The 18,262-nt window shown below is 41.1% G+C and overlaps 1 pseudogene; it reads right to left on the bottom strand.

Annotated features, from left to right (window-relative positions):
- Positions 1–17,790: 17,790 nt before the first annotated feature.
- LOC114208949 (small nucleolar RNA SNORA70) lies at positions 17,791–17,915 on the bottom strand (annotated as a pseudogene).
- Positions 17,916–18,262: the final 347 nt, after the last annotated feature.

The raw sequence follows: 18,262 nt of genomic DNA, 5'->3' as shown, positions 1-18,262 counted from the left end.
ATTTTTCCAAGATGTAAATCCAACTTTGCTTTTGAAGTCAATCTTTAAAGTTGACTTTATGAGGTTATGACCTTAGGAATAGTAACGAAAGCTTTGGTTGTTCGTTTTAATAAAATATTCTGATTTGATGATATGACCTCTAAAATCACCCCCAAGTAAATTTAATTAATGTTTTCCAGTCTATCCTGGTTCTTACTTTGTTGTTATAAGTATATTTTTTTTCTGATAAACTTTTAAATTTTAAAATATTTGGGTCTAAATTTTAAATTGGATTACCAAACAGACTGTAGGAAAAACTCCAGGGTAATTTTGATAATTGTGCAGAGGAATGAAGTTTAACTTCCTGGAGGAACATGGTTCTGTTCATTCATTTCAATGCAATTCAATTCAAAAAAATATACTGATTTCTACCCTTGAATCATTAATTGGTTGAGTCATTTTTTTAAATTTTTTTTAAGTTGAGTCATTTTTTCATGTATCCACTATGTGCTCCCACTGGAGACACAAACATAATTGATATTGTTTCCCTGATCTAAAGGAAGTAAGTCATGAAAGAGAGAATGATTTGCATTAGAGTAGTCTAGTCGATGCTATCAATCAAGGACATGCTCATTTGAAGAGAGGTGAAGCCAGATTTTGGGATAGGCAGCTTGGTACCGCAGGTCAGGGATGGAGCCCTTGCCATAATCTGCTTGACGTGACTAATGAAGGGATGAGTGGTGTTCTCACATTTTACAAGATGGGGAAGGAAACACAAACAGAAGTAATTTCTGTGGGAAGACATGAAATAGCATGATAAATACAGGACCTGTGAGTGGAGTGGTGAGGTTGTGGGTAGAATTCATAGAAGAAATGATGGGGGATGATGCTGGAGGAGATGGATGGGGATTGTACAAACACAGGACTTCTGTGTCCTACAAAGTAATTTGAGTCCTGTCTTATAGGCAACAGGAAATCATGAATGTGTCTTAAGCCTGAATCACCTAACCAAGACGTGGATGTTAGAAATTCTTCCTGTAGTGGTGGGAAGGAGGGACAGTTCGTGTTGGGAGGAGTGCACAAATCTGTGCTGTTGCATATTACAAACAGAAGACTTTCAAATATTATGAGGACTTCTAATAATGTTGACAAATAATTAGACCACTTGGCATTCTGCAATAAATGTTAGAGGAGGGGAAAGAGAGATGTTATCAGAACATGGAAGTGGGAAGGGGTTCATTCAGTTGGAAAATAGGGTGTCATGCAGAGACATAGCTCAATGATATAAGCAAATAAAAGGATCATAAATGGGAAAGAAGGGAAGTCCATTCGTATGGTAGAAATCTAACTAACCACTGTAGAACAGATGATGGACCTAAGATATCATCATTTGGCAACAGTCAGTAAAGTCGCTTTAGATAAGAAACATCAATGGTTGTCAAAATTATTATGCAAGAATAAGAAGAAAAACATGATATCTATTTCATCTTGAAGGATTTTCCTCCAGTAATTTGTTAGTTACCAAGGGCAAAATAGTAACTTTATAACAGAGAGCATCTTGATCAAGTGATCACTTAATCAAATTAACATCACCTTCATTCGCACAAGTTGAGACCAAATGCCTTCAGATACAATGCGCTGGCAAGACCATGACTTCCTGCCTGTGATATCTCCTCCAAGATGCATAACCTGAATCTAACCAGGAAGAAACATCCAATGAACCAAAATGGAAGGATTCTTCACAATTACTGGCCTGCACTCTGTAAAGAGTCTTGGTCATAAAATGGTTGCAGATTGTAGGAAATGAAAAAGACACAATTCAATGTGAAGAGGACATTAGGTTGGATCTTGTATCAGATGAGAAGCATTATGGGATAACCGCCCCAATGGATAAAGCCTGTGGATTAGACAACAGGGTTATATCAATATTAATTTCCTGATTGTGATAGTCATACTGTGGTTATGAAATAGAAAGTCTTGAGTTTTTTAGAAATTAATCACTGACATTTGAACAAGTAAAGAGTTGTCATGTCTGCAACTTAGGCTCATGCTTTCCCCCAAATACTTATGAACACACACATACACAGTTCTAGAGTGAGTGTAGTAACATGCTAACATGTGGGAATTCTTTTTTGCAACATTTTTTGTAAGACTGAAAGATGTGTGTGTGTGTGTGTGTGTGTGTAGCTCTTTGCAATTGTATCCCCTGTACAGTTCCGTGTGACCATCACCAACACAAGATTCAGAACAGCTCCATCCCAGGGTCCTCATGCTACCTTCTATAGCACAGTCCTCCCTTCTTCCCTCCCCCCGACACCTGGCAACCACTAACTGCTTTTCATTTCCATAAAATTATCGTGGGGGGGGAGCAAGATGGCGGAGGAGTAGGAGACCTAAATTTCATCTGGTCCCAGGAATTCAGCTGGATAGGGATCAAACCATTCTGAACACCTATGATCTCAACAGGAGATTGAAGAAAAGAATAGCAACAGCTCTCTGAACAGAAAAGCAACCACTTTCTGGAAGGTAGGACGTGCAGAGAAGTGAATCCAAGGCGGTATTCGGGAGGATAGATGGCGGGGGAGGGGGCCTCCGTTGGCCTCTTTTGGCAAGTAATAGAGCTGCAGAGCACAAAATCGGAACTTTTTTTTTTAAAGATTTTTTTATTTATTTGAGAGAGAGAGAATGAGAGATAGAGAGCACAAGATGGAAGAGGGTCAGAGGGAGAAGCAGACTCCCCGCTGAGCAGGGAGCCCGATGTGGGACTCGATCCCGGGACTCCAGGATCATGACCTGAGCCGAAGGCAGTCGCTTAACCAACTGAGCCACCCAGGCGTCAAAATTGGAACTTTTAGAAGTCGGCTCTGCTGAGGGACATCCCTCCAGTGGCTAAGCGGGGGGTGAAACCCTCGCTGAGAAAGTGTGGTCTCAGGACCCTCGGGGTCACAGAAAGACCAGGTGTGCCTGAGTGTGGCAGAGCTCCTGGGTATCAGAGCGGGGAAGCCGGCTGCAGAGACGGAGCCGAGGTGAGGGCTCTCAGCTCGGGGTTGCCATAAACCATGATCTGTGGCACAGTCGGGCCACTGCTCCTCCAGCAGGGACCCAACAAGCGGCAGATCTGGGGAGACTCCCCTTCCTCCCCCGAAAGGAGCGATGCAGGAGCACACCGCAGGGATCTGCTGGGTTTGGAGACTCCACACGGGGTTGTGCGCCAGAGATAGAAATGCTCTGTCACAGACCCAGTGAGCACGGAGTGTGGCCTGAGAAGGGGAGATGGGAGTGATTGACTGCTTTTCTCTGGGGGCACACTGAGGAGCGGGTCCCCAAGTCCTCGACTTCTCTGGGGCGGAGCCTCCCAATCTCTGCCATTTTCACTCTCGTCCTCCAAAGCTGTACGTAGAGCTTGCAGGGAACAAAAGTTCCCGAGAGCAAACCTGAGCAGATTACTTAGCCCGGACCGAAAAGGGCGGGGCAATTCCGCCTCCGGCAAAGACATTTGGGAACCACGGCAACAGGCCCCTCCCCGAGAAGATCAGCAAGAACAGCCAGCCAAGACCAAGCTTACTTATCAATGAGAATGGCAGAATACCAGCACTAGGGGAATACAGCACATAGAATTCATGGCTTTTTTACCATGATTCTTTAGTCTTTCAAAGTTAATTTTTTGAAAATTTTGTTTTCTTTTTTTTTTGAATTTTTCTTTTTCCCTTTTTCGACCAATATCTTATCATCCCTTTTTAAAGAAATCTCTTTTATTTTTCATTTTTAGAGTCATATTCTATCCCTTCATAGTAGTTAACCTTATTTTTGGTATATATATAAGATTTTCTCTCTTTAAAATTTTGGGATACAGTTTCTACAGTTTCTAGCAGACCAAAATGGCTGTGTCTTAGTCTCCTGCCTGATCACATTCTCTCCCCCCCACTTTTTTTAATTCCTCTTCTTTCTTTTTCCAACCAACATCTTATCTTATCAATTCCATTTATAAAATCTTTTATAATTTTCATCTTTACACTCATATTCCACACCTTCATCGTATTTATCCTTATTTTTGTACATATATGAGTTTTTCTTTCTTTAAAATTTTGGGAGGCACTTTCTTCTAACAGACCAAAATACGCCCAAAATCTAGTGTGTGGCACTGATCTATGCACCAGCCTGATCGTATTTGATCATATTCTTTTTTTTTCTTTATCTTTTTCTTCTTTTTTCTTTCTTTCCCTTTCTTTTCCCCTGGTTTAAGTCTCTTTTATAGTGTATATTTTTAGTGTAAATTTCTTTTAGTGTATATTTTTAGTGTATACTTTTAGTGTATACTTTTAGTGTATATTTGTTTAGCATATATTTTTCTGGGGTCATTGTTACCCTGTTAGCATTTTGTTTTCTCATTCATCTATTCTCCCCTGGACAAAATGACAAGATGGAAAAAAACACCTCAAAAAAAAAAAAAAAAGAACAAGAGGCAGTACCGACTGCCAGGGACCTAATCAGTATGGATATTAGTAAGATGTTGGAACTAGAGTTCAGAAAGACGGTTTTAAGGATACCAGTTGGGCTTGAAAAAAGCATGGAAGATATTAGAGAATCCCTTTCTGGAGAAATAAAAGAACTAAAGTCTAACCAAGTCGAAATCAAAAAGGCTATTAATGAGGTGCAATCAAAAATGGAGGCTCTCACTGCTAGGATAAATAAGGCAGAAGAGAGAATTAGTGATATAGAAGACCAAAAATGGAAAATAAAGAAGCTGAGAAAAAGAGAGATAAACAACTACTGGATCATGAGGGCAGAATTCGAGAGATAAGCGATACCACAAGATGAAACAATATTAGAATAATTGGGATCCCAGAAGAAGAAGAAAGAGAGAGACGGGCAGAAGGTATACTGGAGCAAATTATAGCAGAGAACTCCCTTAATTTGGGAAAGGAAACAAGCATCAAAATCCAGGAGGCACAGAGAAGCTCCCTCAAAATCAATAAAAATAGGTCAACAACCCAACATCTAATAGTAAAATTTACAAGACTCAGAGACAAAGAGAAAATCCTGAAAGCAGCTTGGGACAAGAGATCGGTAACCTACAATGGTAGAAACATTAGATTGGCAGCAGACCTATCCACAGAGACCTGGCAGGCCAGAAAGGACTGGCAGGATATCTTCAGAGCACCAAATGAGAAAAATATGCAGCCAAGAATACTATATCCAGCTAAGCTGTCATTGAAAATAGAAGGAGAGATTAAAAGCTTCAAGGACAAACAAAAAATAAAAGGAATTTGCAAACACGAAACCAGCCCTATAAGAAAAATTGAAAGGATTCCTTTAAGCAAAGAGAGAGCCTAAATAACATAGACAAGAAAGGAACACAGACAATATACAGTAACAGTCCCCTTACAGGCAATACAATGGCACTAAATTCATAACTTTCAATAGTTACCCTGAAGGTAAATGGGCTAAATGCCCCAATCAAAAGACACAGCCTATCAGACTGGTTAAAAAAAATAAGACCCATTGATATGCTGTCTGCAAAAGACTCATTTTAGACCCAAAGACACCTCCAGATTGAAAGTGAGGGGGTGGAAAACCATTTACATAATCGACACCAAAAGAAAGCTGAGGTGGCAATCCTTATATCAGACAAACTAGATTTTAAAACAAAGACTGTAATAGGAGAGAAAGAAGGACACTATATCCTACTTAAAGGGTCTATCCAACAAGAAGATCTAACAATTGTAAATATCTATGCCCCTAACATGGGAGCAGCCACTTATATAAGCCAATTAATAACAAAAGCAAAGAAACACATCGACAACAAAACAGTAGGGGACTTTAAGACACCCCCCTGACTGAAATGGACAGATCATCTAAGCAAAAGATCAACGAGGAAATAAAGACTTCAAATGACCCACTGAACCAAATGGACTTCACAGACATATTCAGAACATTCCATCCCAAAGCAACGGAATACACATTCTTCTCTAGTGCCTATGGAACATTTCCCAGAATAGATCACATCCTAGGTCACAAAGCAGGTCTCAACTGGTACCAGAAGATTGGGATCATTCCCTGCATATTTTCAGACCACAATGCTTTGAAACTGGAACTCAATCACAAGAGGAAAGTCGGAAAGAACTCAAATACATGGAGGCTAAAGAGCATCCTACTGAAGAATGAATGGGTCAACCAGGAAATTAAAGAAGAATTAAAAAAATTCATGGAAACCAATGAAAATGAAAACACAACTGTTCAAAATCTTTGGGATGCAGCAAAAGCAGTCCTAAAAGGAAATTATATAGCCATACAAGCCTTTCTCAAGAAACAAGAAAGGTCTCAAACACACAAACAAACTCTACACCTAAAGGAGTTGGAGGAAGAACAGCAAATAAAGCCTGAACCCAGCAGGAGAAGAGAAATAATAAAGATCAGAGCAGAAATCAATGAAATAGAAACCAAAAGAACAGTAGAACAGATCAATGAAACTAGGAGCTGGTTCTTTGAAAGAATAAAGAGTGATAAAGCCCTGGCCAGACTTACCAAAAAGAAAAGAGAAATGACCCAAATAAATAAAATCACGAACGAATGAGGAGAGATCACAACCAACACCAAAGAAATACAAACAATTATAAGAACATATTATGAGCAAATATATGCCAGCAAATTAGATAATCTAGAAGGAATGGATGCATTCTAGAGATGTATAAACTACCAAAACTGAACCCGGAAGAAATAGAAAACCTGAACAGACCCATAACCACTAAGGAAATGGAAGCACTCATCAAAAATCTCCCAACAAACAGAAGCCCAGGGCCAGATGTCTTCCCAGGGGAATTCTACCAAACATTTAAAGAAGAATTAATATCTCTTCTTCTGAAACTGTTCCAAAAAATAGAAATGGAAGGAAAACTTCCAAACTCATTTTATGAGGCCACCATTACCTTGATCCCAAAACCAGACAAAGACCCCATCAAAAAGGAGAATTACAGACCAATATTCTTCATGAACATGGATGCAAAAATTCTCACCAAAATTCTAGCCAATAGGATCCAACAGTACATTAAAAGGATTATTCACCACAACCAAGTGAGATTTATCCCTGGGGTGCAAGGTTGGTTCAACATCCACAAATCAATCAATGTGATATAATACATTAATAAAAGAAAGAACAAGAATCATATGATCCTCTCAATAGATGCAGAAAAAGCATTTGACAAAGTGCAGCATCCCTTCTTGATCAAAACTCTGCAGAGTATAGGGATAGAGGGTACATACCTCAATATCATAAAAGCCATCTATGAAAAACCCAGAGCGAATATCATTCTCAATGGGGAAAAACTGAGAGCTTTCCCCCTAACGTCAGGAACGCGGCAGGGATGTCCACTATCACTGCTGCTATTCAACATAGTACTAGAAGTCCTAGCCACAGCAATCAGACATCAAAAAGAAATCAAAGGCATCTGAATCAGCAAAGAAGTCAAACTGTCACTCTTTGCAGATGATATGATACTTTATGTGGAAACCCAAAGGAGTCCACTCCAAACCTGCTAGAACTCATACAGGAATTCAGTAAAGTGGCAGGATATAAAATCAACGCACAGAAATCAGTGGCATTCCTATACACCAACAACAAGACAAGAATAGGAAGTTAAGGAGTTGATCCCATTTACAATTGCACCCCAAAACATAAGATACTTAGAAATAAATCTAACCAATGAGGCAAAGAATCTGTACTCAGAAACTATAAAATACTCATGAAAGAAATTGATGAAGACATAAAGAAATCAAAAAAAGTTCATGCTCATCGATTGGAAGAATAAGTATTGTTAAAATGTCAATGCTACCTAGAGCAATCTACACATTGAATGCAATCCCTATCAAAATACCATCCACTTTTTTCAAATAAATGGAACAAATAATCTTAAAATTTGTATGGAATAGCTAGAAGAATGTTGAAAAAGAAGAGCAAAGCTGGCGGCATCACAATTCCGGACTTCCAGCTCTACTACAAAGCTGTCATCATCAAGACAGTATGGTACTGGCACAAAACAGACACATCGATCAATGGAACAGAATCGAGAGCCCAGAAATGGACCCTCAACTCTATGGTCAACTCATCTTTGACAAAGCAGGAAAGAATGTCCAATGGAAAAAAGAGTCTCTTCAACAAATGGTGTTGGGAAAATTGACAGCCACATGCAGAAGAATGAAACGGGACCATTTCCTTACACCACACACACAAAAAAACTCAAAATGGTTGAAAGACCTAAATGTGACACAGGAGTCCATCAAAACCCTAAAGGAGAACACAGGCAGCAACCTCTTCGACCTCAGCTGCAGCAACTTCTTCCTAGAAACATCACCAAAGGCAAGGGAAGCAAGGACAAAAATGAAGTTTTGGGACTTCATCAAGATAAAAAGCTTTTTTTTCCTTTTTTTATTATTATGTTAATCACCATACATTACATCATTAGTTTTTGATGTAGTGTTCCATGATTTATTGTTTGTGCATAACACCCAGTGCTCCACACAGAAGGTGCCCTCTTTAATACACATCACCACGCTAACCCCTCCCCCCACCCCCCTCCCCTCTAGAGCCCTCAGTTTGTTTTTCAGAGTCCATCGTCTCTCATGGTTCGTCTCCCCCTCCTATTTCCCCCCCTTCATTCTTCCCTTCCTGCTATCTTCTTTTTTTTTCTTAACATATATTGCATCATTTGTTTCAGGAGAACAGATCTGTGATTCAACAGTCTTGCACTATTCACAGTGCTCACCAGAGCACATACCCTCCCCAATGTCTATCACCCAGACACCCCATCCCTCCCCCCCACCACTCCAGCAACCCTCAGTTTGTTTCCTGAGATTAAGAATTCCTCATATCAGTGAAGTCATATGATACATGTCTTTCTCTGACTGACTTATTTCACTCAGCATAACACCCTCCAGTTCCATCCACATCGTGGCAAATGGCAAGATCTCATTCCTTTTGATGGCTGCATAATATTCCATTGTGTATATATACCACCTCTTCTTTATCCATTCATCTGTTGATGGACATCTTGGCTCTTTCCACAGTTTGGCTATTGTGGACATTGCTGCTATAAACACTGGGGTGCATGTACCCCTTCAGATCCCTACATTTGTATCTTGGTGGTCAATACCCAGTAGTGCAATTGCTGGATCGTACGGTAGCTCTACTTTCAACTGTTTGAGGAACCTCCATACTGTTTTCCAGAGTGGCTGCACCAGCTTGCATTCCCACCAACAGTGTAGGAGGGTTCCCCTTTCTCCGCATCCCCGCCAACATCTGTCGTTTCCTGACTTGTTAATTTTAGCCATTCTGACAGGTGTGAGGTGGTATCTCATGGAGGTTTTGATTTGGATTTCCCTGATGCCGAGCGATGTTGAGCACTTTTTCATGTGCCTTTTGGCCATTTGGATGTCTTCTTTGGAAAAATGTCTGTTCATGTCTTCTGCCCATTTCTTGATTGGATTATTTATTCTTTGGGTGTTGAGTTTGATAAGTTCTTTATAGATTTTGGATACTAGCCCTTTATCTGATATGTCATTTGCAAATATTTTGTCCCATTCTGTTGGTTGTCTTTTGGTTTTGTGGACTGTTTCTTTTGCTGTGCAAAAGCTTTTTGTCTTGATGAAATCCCAATAGTTCATTTTTGTCCTTGCTTCCCTTGCCTTTGGTGATGTTTCTAGGAAGAAGTTGCTGCGGGTAAGGTCGAAGAGGGTGCTACCTGTGTACTCCTTTAGGATTTTGTTGGACTCCTGTCTCATGTTTAGGTCTTTCAACCATTTGGAGTCTATTTTTGTGTGCGGTGTAAGGAAATGGTCCAGTTTCATTCTTTTGCATGTGCCTGTGCAATTTTCCCAACACCATTTGTTGAAGAGACTGTCTTTTTTCCATTGGATATTCTTTCCTGCTTTGTCAAAGATGAGTTGACCATAGAGTTGAGGGTTCATTTGTGGGCTCTCTATTCTGTTCCGTTGATCGATGTGTCTGTTTTTGTGCCAGGACCATACTGTCTTGATGATGACAGCTTTGTAATAGAGCTGGAAGTCCGGAATTGTGATGCCGCCAGCTTTGCTTTTCTTTTTCAACATTCCTCTGGCTATTCGGGGTGTCTTCTGGTTCCAATCAAATTTGAGGATTATTTGTTCCATTTCTTTGAAAAAAGTGGATGGTATTTTGATGGGGATTGCATTGAATGTGTAGATTGCTCTAGGTAGCATTGACATCTTCACAATGTTTGTTCTTCCAATCCATGAGCATGGAACGTTTTTCCATTTCTTTGTGTCTTCTTCAGTTTCTTTCATGAGTATTTTATAGTTTTCGGAGTACAGATCCTTTGCCTCTTTGCTTAAATTTATTCCTAGGTATCTTATGGTTTTGGGTGCAATTGTGAATGGGATCGACTCCTTGGTTTGTCTCTCTTCTGTCTTGTTGTTGGTGGATAGGAATGCCACTGATTTCTGTGCATTGATTTTATATCCTGCTACTTGAATGAATTCCTGTGTGAGTTCTAGCAGTTTTGGGGTGGAGTCTTTTGGGTTTTCCACATACAATATCATATCATCTGCATGGAATGAAGGTTTGACTTCCTCTTTGCTGATTTGGACGCCTTTGATTTCTTTTTGTTGTCTGATTGCTATCGCTAGGACTTCTAATACTATGTTGACTAGCAGTGGTGAGAGTGGACATCCGTGCCATGTTCCTGACCTTAGGGGAAAAGCTCTCAGCTTTTCCCCATTGAGAATGATATTCGCTGTAGGTTTTTCATCGATGGCTTTTATGATATTGAGGTATGTACCCTCTATCCCTATACTCTGCAGAGTTTTGATCAAGAAAGGATGCTGTACTTTGTCAAATGCTTTTTCTGCATCTATTGAGAGGATCATATGATTCTTGTTCTTTCTTTTGGTAATGTGTTGTATCACATTGATTGATTTGTGGATGTTGAACCAACCTTGCAGCCCAGGGATAAATCCCACTTGGTCATGGTGAATAATCCTTTTAATGTACTGTTGGATCCTATTGGCTAGTATTTTGGTAAGAATTTTTGCATCCATGTTCATCAAGGATATTGGTCTGTAATTCTCCTTTTTGATGGGGTCTTTGTCTGGTTTTGGGATCAAGGTAATGGTGGCCTCATAAAATGAGTTTGGAAGTTTTCCTTCCATTTCTATTTTTTGGAACAGTTTCAGAAGAAGAGATATTAATTCTTCTTTAAATGTTTGGTAGAATTCTCCTGGGAAGACATCTGGCCCTGGGCTTCTGTTTGTTGGGAGATTTTTGATGAGTGCTTCCATTTCCTTAGTGGTTATGGGTCTGTTCAGGTTTTCTATTTCTTCCTGGTTGAGTTTTGGTAGTTGATACATCTCTAGGAATGCACCCATTTCTTGCAGGTTATCTAATTTGCTGGCATAGAGTTGCTCATAATATGTTCTTAAAATTGTATTTCTTTGGTGTTGGTTGTGATCTCTCCTCTTTCATTCATGATTTTGTTGAATTGGGTCATTTCTCTTTTCTTTTGGATAAGTCTGGCCAGGGGTTTATCAATCTTGTTAATTCTTTCAAAGAGCCAGCTCCTGGTTTCGTTGATCTGTTCTACTGTTCTTTTGGTTTTTAGTTCAATGATTTCTGCTCTGATGTTTATTATTTCTCTTCTCCTGCTGGGTTTAGGCTTTATTTGCTGTTTTTTCCCCAGCTCCTTTAGGTGTAGGGTTACGTTGTGTATTTGAGACCTTTGTTGTTTCTTGAGAAAGGCTTGTATGGCCATATAATTTCCTTTTAGGACTGCTTTTGCTGCATCCCAAAGATTTTGAACAGTTGTGTTTTCATTTTCATTGGTTTCCATGAATTTTTTTAATTCTTCTTTAATTTCCTGGTTGACCCATTCATTCTTCAGTAGGATGCTCTTTAGCCTCCATGTATTTGAGTTCTTTCCGACTTTCCTCTTGTGATTGAGTTCTAGTTTCAAAGCATTGTGGTCCCAAATTATGTCTGGAAAAATCCCAATCTTTTGGTACCGGTTGAGACCTGATTTGTGACCTAGGATGTAATCTATTCTGGATAATGTTCCATGGGCACTAGAGAAGAATGTGTATTCCGTTGCTTTGGGATGGAATGTTCTGAATATGTCTGTGAAGTCCATTTGGTCCAGGGTGTCATTTAAAGTCTTTATTTCCTTGTTGATCTTTTGTTTAGATGATCTGTCCATTTCAGTCAGGGGGGTGTTAAAGTCCCCCACTATTATTGTATTGTTGTCAATGTGTCTCTTTGCTTTTGTTATTAATTGCCTTATATAAGTGGCTGCTCCCATGTTAGGGGCATAGATATTTACAATTGTTAGATCTTCTTGTTGGATAGACCCTTTAAGTAGGATATAGTGTCCTTCTTCATCTCTTATTACAGTCTTTGTTTTAAAATCTAATTTGTCTGATATAAGGATTGCCACCCCAGCTTTCTTTTGGTGTCCATTAGCATGGTAAATGGTTTTCCACCCCCTCACTTTCAATCTGGGTGTGTCTTTGGGTCTAGAATGAGTCTCTTGCAGAAGGCATATTGATGGGTCTTGTTTTTTAATCCAATCTGATAGCCTGTGTCTTTTGATTGGGGCATTTAGCCCATTTACATTCAGGGTAACTATGAAAGATATGAATTTAGTGCCTTTGTTTTGCCTGTAATGGGACTGTTACTGTATATTGTCTGTGTTCCTTTCTTGTCTATGTTATTTAGGCTCTCTCTTTGCTTAGAGGACCCCTTTCAATATTTCTTGGAGGGTTGGTTTCGTGTTTGCAAATTCCTTTAGTTTTTGTTGTCCTGGAAGCTTTTTATCTCTCCTTCAATTTTCAATGACAGCCTAGCTGGATATAGTATTCTTGGCTGCATATTTTTCTCGTTTAGTGCTCTGAAGATATCCTGCCAGTCCTTTCTGGCCTGCCAGGTCTGTGTGGATAGTCTGTTGCCAATCTAATGTTTCTACCATTATAGGTTACATATCTTTTCTCCTGAGCTGCTTTCAGCATTTTCTCTTTGTCTCTGAGACTCATAAGTTTTACTATTAGATTTTGGGTTGTTGACCTATTTTTATTGATTTTGAGAGGGGTTCTCTGTGCCTCCTGGATTTTGATGCCTGTTTCCTTCCCCACATTAGGGAAGTTCTCTGCTATTATTTGCTCCAATATACCTTCTGCCCCCCCCTCTCTCTCTTCTTCTTCTCGGATCCCAGTTATTCTAATGTTGTTTTGTCTTATCGTATCACTTATTTCTCAAATTCTGCCCTCGTGATCCTGTAGTCTTTATCTCTCTTTTTCTCAGGTTCTTTATTTTCCTTCATTTGGTCTTCTGTATCGCTGATTCTCTCTTCTGCCTCATTTATCCTAGCAGTTAGTGCCCCCATTTTTGATTGCACCTCATTAATAGCCTTTTTGATTTCGACTTGGTTAGATTTTAGTTCTTTTATTTCTCCAGAAAGGGTTTCTCTAATAACTTCCACGCTTTTTTCAAGCCCAGCTTGTATCTTTAAAGCCATGTTTCTGAACTCTAGGTCCGTCATCGTATAATGTCCATATTGAGTAGGTCCCTGGCAGACGGTACTACCTTTTGTTCATTTTGCTGAGGTGTTTTTTTTCATCCTGTCATTTTGTCCAGAGGAGAATAGATGAATGAGAGAACAAAATGCTAACAGGTTATCAATGTCCCCAGCAAATATACTCTATAGAAATCAGAAAAGACTTGAAAGCAGGGGAAAAGAAAGGGAAAGAAGGAAAAAAGAAAGAGAAAAAAAAGAAAAAAAAAACAGAACAAAACAAAACAGAAAAACAGAATATGATCAAATATGATCAGACTTGTATACAGATCGGTGTCACACACTAGATTTTGGGCGTATTTTGGTCCGTTAGAAGAAAGTGCCTCCTAATATTTTAAAGGAAGAAAGACATATATGTACAAAATAAGGGTTGAAACAATGAAGGACTGGAAGATGAATGTAAAGATGAAAATTGTAAAAGATTTTATAAAGGGAATTGATAAGATAAGAAGTTGTTTGAAAAATGAAAGAAGAAGTTTAAAAAACAAAGAAGAAAATGGAAAAAAAAAAGGGAGAGAATGTGATCAGGTAGGAGACTAGAACAAAGCCATACACTAGTGATTTAGGGTATATTTTGATCTGTTAGAAGAACTGTATCTCAAAATTTTAAAGAGAGAACAACTTATATATATATGCCAAAAATAAGGGTAACTACGATGAAGGGATAAAATATGACTCTAAAAAATGAAAAATAAAAAAAAATTTTTTTAAAAAAAGGGATTGATAAGATGTTGGTTGAAAAAGGGAAAAAGAAAAATTCAAAAAAAGAAAAAAACAGTTAAAAATCAACTTTGGAAAACTAATGAATCATGGTAAAAAAGCAATGAATTTTGTGTGCAATATTCCCCTAGCGCTGGAGTTCTCCCGTTCTCCTTGATCGGTAAACTTGGCCTTGGCTTGCTGGCTGTTCGTGCTGATCTTCTGGGGTAGGGGCCTGTTGACCTGGTTCCCAAATGTCTTTGCCGGAGGCTGAATTGCCCCGCCCTTGTCGGTCCGGGCTAAGCAAGCTGCTCCGGTTTGATCTCAGGAGCTTTTGTTCCCTGCAAGCTCTCGGTACAGCCTTGGAGGACCAGGGTGAAAATGGCGGCCTCCCAATCTCCGCCCGGAGGAGCCGAGAACTCGGGGCCCCACTCCTCAGTGCACCCCCAGAGAAAAGCAGTCACTCCTGTGTCCCCGGTCTCCGGCCGCACTCCGTGCTCACCCGGCCTGTGATCGAGCGTTGCTATCTCTGGCACCCGACCCCGTGTGGAGTCTCCAAACCCAGCAGATCCCTGCGGTGCGCTCCCGCGCCGCTCCTCCCGGGGGAGGAAGGGGAGTCTCCCCGGCTCTGCCGCTTGTTGGGTCCCTGCTGGAGGCGCAGTGCCCTGACTGGGCCGCGGATCACAGTTTATGGCCACCCCGAGCTGAGAGCCCGCGCCTCGGCTCCGTCTCTGCAGCCGGCTTCCCCGCTCCGGTACCTGGGAGCTCTGCCGCACTCAGGCACCCCCGGTCTTTCTGTGACCCCGAGGGTCCTGAGACCACACTGTCCCGGGAGGATTCCACCCCCGCTTAGCCACTGCAGCGACGTCCCTCCGCGGAGCCGGCTTCTAAAAGGTCCGATTTTGTGCTCCGCGGCTCTAGCACTTGCCAGAAGCGGCCGACGGAGGCCCCTCCCCCGCCGTCTATCCTCCCGAATATCACCTCGGATTCACGTCTCCGCACGCCCTACCTTCCAGTAAGTGGTCGCTTCTCTGTTCAGAGAGTTGTTGCTACTCTCCTCTTCGATCTCCTGTTGAGTTCGTAGGTGTTCAGAATGGTTTGATCCCTATTCAGCTGAATTCCTGAGACCAGACGAAACCCAGGTCTCCTACTCCTCCGCCATCTTGCTCCGCCCCTCCTATCAAGATAAGAAGCTTTTGCACAGCAAAAGAAACAGTCAACAAAACCAAAACGCAACCGACAGAATCGGAGAAGACATTTGTAAATGACATATCAGATAAAGGGCTAGTATCCAAAATCTATAAAGAACTTTTCAAACGCAACACCAAAAACTTCCAATTAAGAAATACGCAGAAGACATGAACAGACATTTTTCCAAAGAAGACATCCAGATGTGCAACAGCTTCACATCACTCAGCATCAGTGAAATCCAAAAAAAAGCCTCAATGAGGTACCACCTCACACCATTCAGAATGGCTAAAATTAACACATCAGGAAATGACAGATGTTGGTGGGGTTGCAGAGAAAGGGGAACCCTCCTACACTGTTGGTGGGAATGCAAGCTGGTGCAGCCACTCTGGAAAACAGTATGGAGGTTCCTCAAACAGTTGAAAATAGAGCTACCCTATGACCCAGCAATTGAACTACTGGGTACTTAACCCAAAGATACAAATGTAGTGACCCGAAGGGGTACGTGCACCCCAATGTTTATAGCAGCAATGTCCACAATGTCCAAACTATGGAAAGAGCCAAGATGTCCATCGACAGATGAATGGATAAAGAAGAAGTGGTATATATATACAATGGAATATTATGCACCCATCAAAAGGAATGAAATCTTGCTATTTGCAATGACGTGGATGGAACTGGAGGGTGTTATGCTGAGCGAAATAAGTCAATCAGAGAAAGACATGTATCATATGACCTCATTGATATGAGGAATTCTTATCTCAGGAATCAAACTGAGGTTTGCTGGAGTGGTGGGGGGTGGGAGGGATGGGGTGTCTGGGTGATAGACGTTGGGGAGGGTATGTGCTGTGGTGAGCGCTGTGAATTGTGTAAGACTGTTGAATCCCAGATCTGTACCTCTGAAACAAATAATACATTATATGTTAAAGAAGACAAGAAGATAGTAGGAAGGAAAAAATGAAGGGGGGGAAGTTGGAGGGGGAGATGAACCATGAGAGACTATGGACTCCGAGAAACAAACTGAGGTTTCTAGAGGGAAGGGGGGTGGGCGGATGCATTAGCATGGTGATGGCTATTAAAGAGGGCACGTACTGCATGGAACAATGGATTTTATATGCAAACAATGAATCATGGAACACTACATCAAAAACCAATGATGTAATGTATGGGATTAACATAACAATAAAAAAGTACCAAGAGACATTAAAAAAATTATCACGTCACAGAGTGCTATATAAATGGAATGAGACAATGGTTACTTTCGTGATGGGCTTTTGTCACTCAGTTAAGCCTTAAGTTGTTGCTTACACCGATTGTTTGTTACTTCCATGGTATAGCTCGATCACAGCTTGTTTCATTATTCACTCCCTGAAGGGTGTTTAGGTTGCTTCTAGTTTTCAGCTGTTATGAATAAAACTGCTATAAACCCTGGTGTATAGCTTTTTGTATGAATGTTTTTTCATTTCTCTGGGATAAATGCCCAAGAATGCAATGGTTGCATGCATTGTCTTATGGTAAGTACATTTTTAATTTTGAAAGAAGCCACCCTACCACGTTCCAGAGGGTCTGCCACACTACATTCCCACAGGCATTGTGCACGTGGCAGGCTCTCTACCTCCTCAGCACCACCTGATGTGGGGGCCATTTTTAATGGAGCCATTCTGATAGGTGTGCAGTGGTCCTCATTGCATCTGTTTTGTCCACTGATGAGCTTTCAGCATCGCAAACAGTGCTAGCCACGGGGAAGGCTGTCAATAAGCATGTGTTGAATTAAAGAATGAACAAAGAAACAAATTACCACCAATCCAACAAGCCAAATTATGAGTAATTTTTTGACAAGAAGTAGGGTTTATTGGTGGGCATGAACAAGGAGGGGGCAGCACCGAGGTTCTATTGCATGCAGAGCCTGCCACTTGTCCCAGGAGCTATGACTGGGGATGTGTTGGCCCCCACAGCCATCTGGGATGAGATGCTTTATACCCACCATGTCTTCAGATTCAACCGCATTAAACGCCCCACTTCTTGGAGATGTGGATCTAGGGAGCAACGGAAGGAATGGCATCAGGAAGCCTGGATACTGGGGCAAGGAAAGGCAGGACGAGAGCACAGCTCACTTTCTGGCGGCCGGGGAACTTGAACTTGGCCTTGCGTAGGGCCTCAGTCACATGCTCCTTGTTCTGCATGCTTGGTACAGATGGACATGATGACTTGGCCAATGTGGATCCTGGCTACCGTGCCCTGGGACTTTCCAGAGACACCCCACGTACCTGTCTCTACCTGTCAACAGCCCAGACCAGGGATGGCATGAGGTCAGACATGAATGTCCAGTGGAAAGGGCTGTCTCCAAGGTCCCTTAGGGCCACCTATAGAATCAACAGGCTGCCGATAACACCAAGGAGGCCACCGTCTGCCGCCATGGCTCACTGGGCCCCCATAGGGAAAGGGCTTGACTGGTTGCAAAGTGTGAATAGTCCTGAAGCGGGCAGTCTGGCTCTCCTTGCTTCTTCCTCACAAACTGAGGCAAAGACACAGTTGGTTAATTTTTATCAGTTTTTCAGGTTGCTCCCTAAATACTTTGAAAATATCAAAAATACCAGTGGGGCTGGGGATATAACAAATCCTACATGAATTTGAGCAGGTTTTACACTTTAATGACATTGGGTGATATAATGCTTGCCATTACTCTCATGTTTAATATTTTCCTTCATCGAATAAGGGAAGAAGTAGTTTCAGTCCAGAAAAAGCAATGTATTTCTATGTCATCAAGATCTTTAAAAAGCACTATTAAAAAACAAAAACAAAAACAA

The sequence above is a fragment of the Eumetopias jubatus genome, unplaced genomic scaffold, assembly GCF_037043125.1.
Source record: "Eumetopias jubatus isolate StellerSeaLion01/CBP00866 unplaced genomic scaffold, mEumJub1_p1.0 scaffold_16, whole genome shotgun sequence".
In the NCBI taxonomy this organism is placed as follows: domain Eukaryota; kingdom Metazoa; phylum Chordata; class Mammalia; order Carnivora; family Otariidae; genus Eumetopias; species Eumetopias jubatus.
Note: the sequence above shows the minus strand (reverse complement) of the source record. Positions and strands in the feature narration are given on the sequence as shown.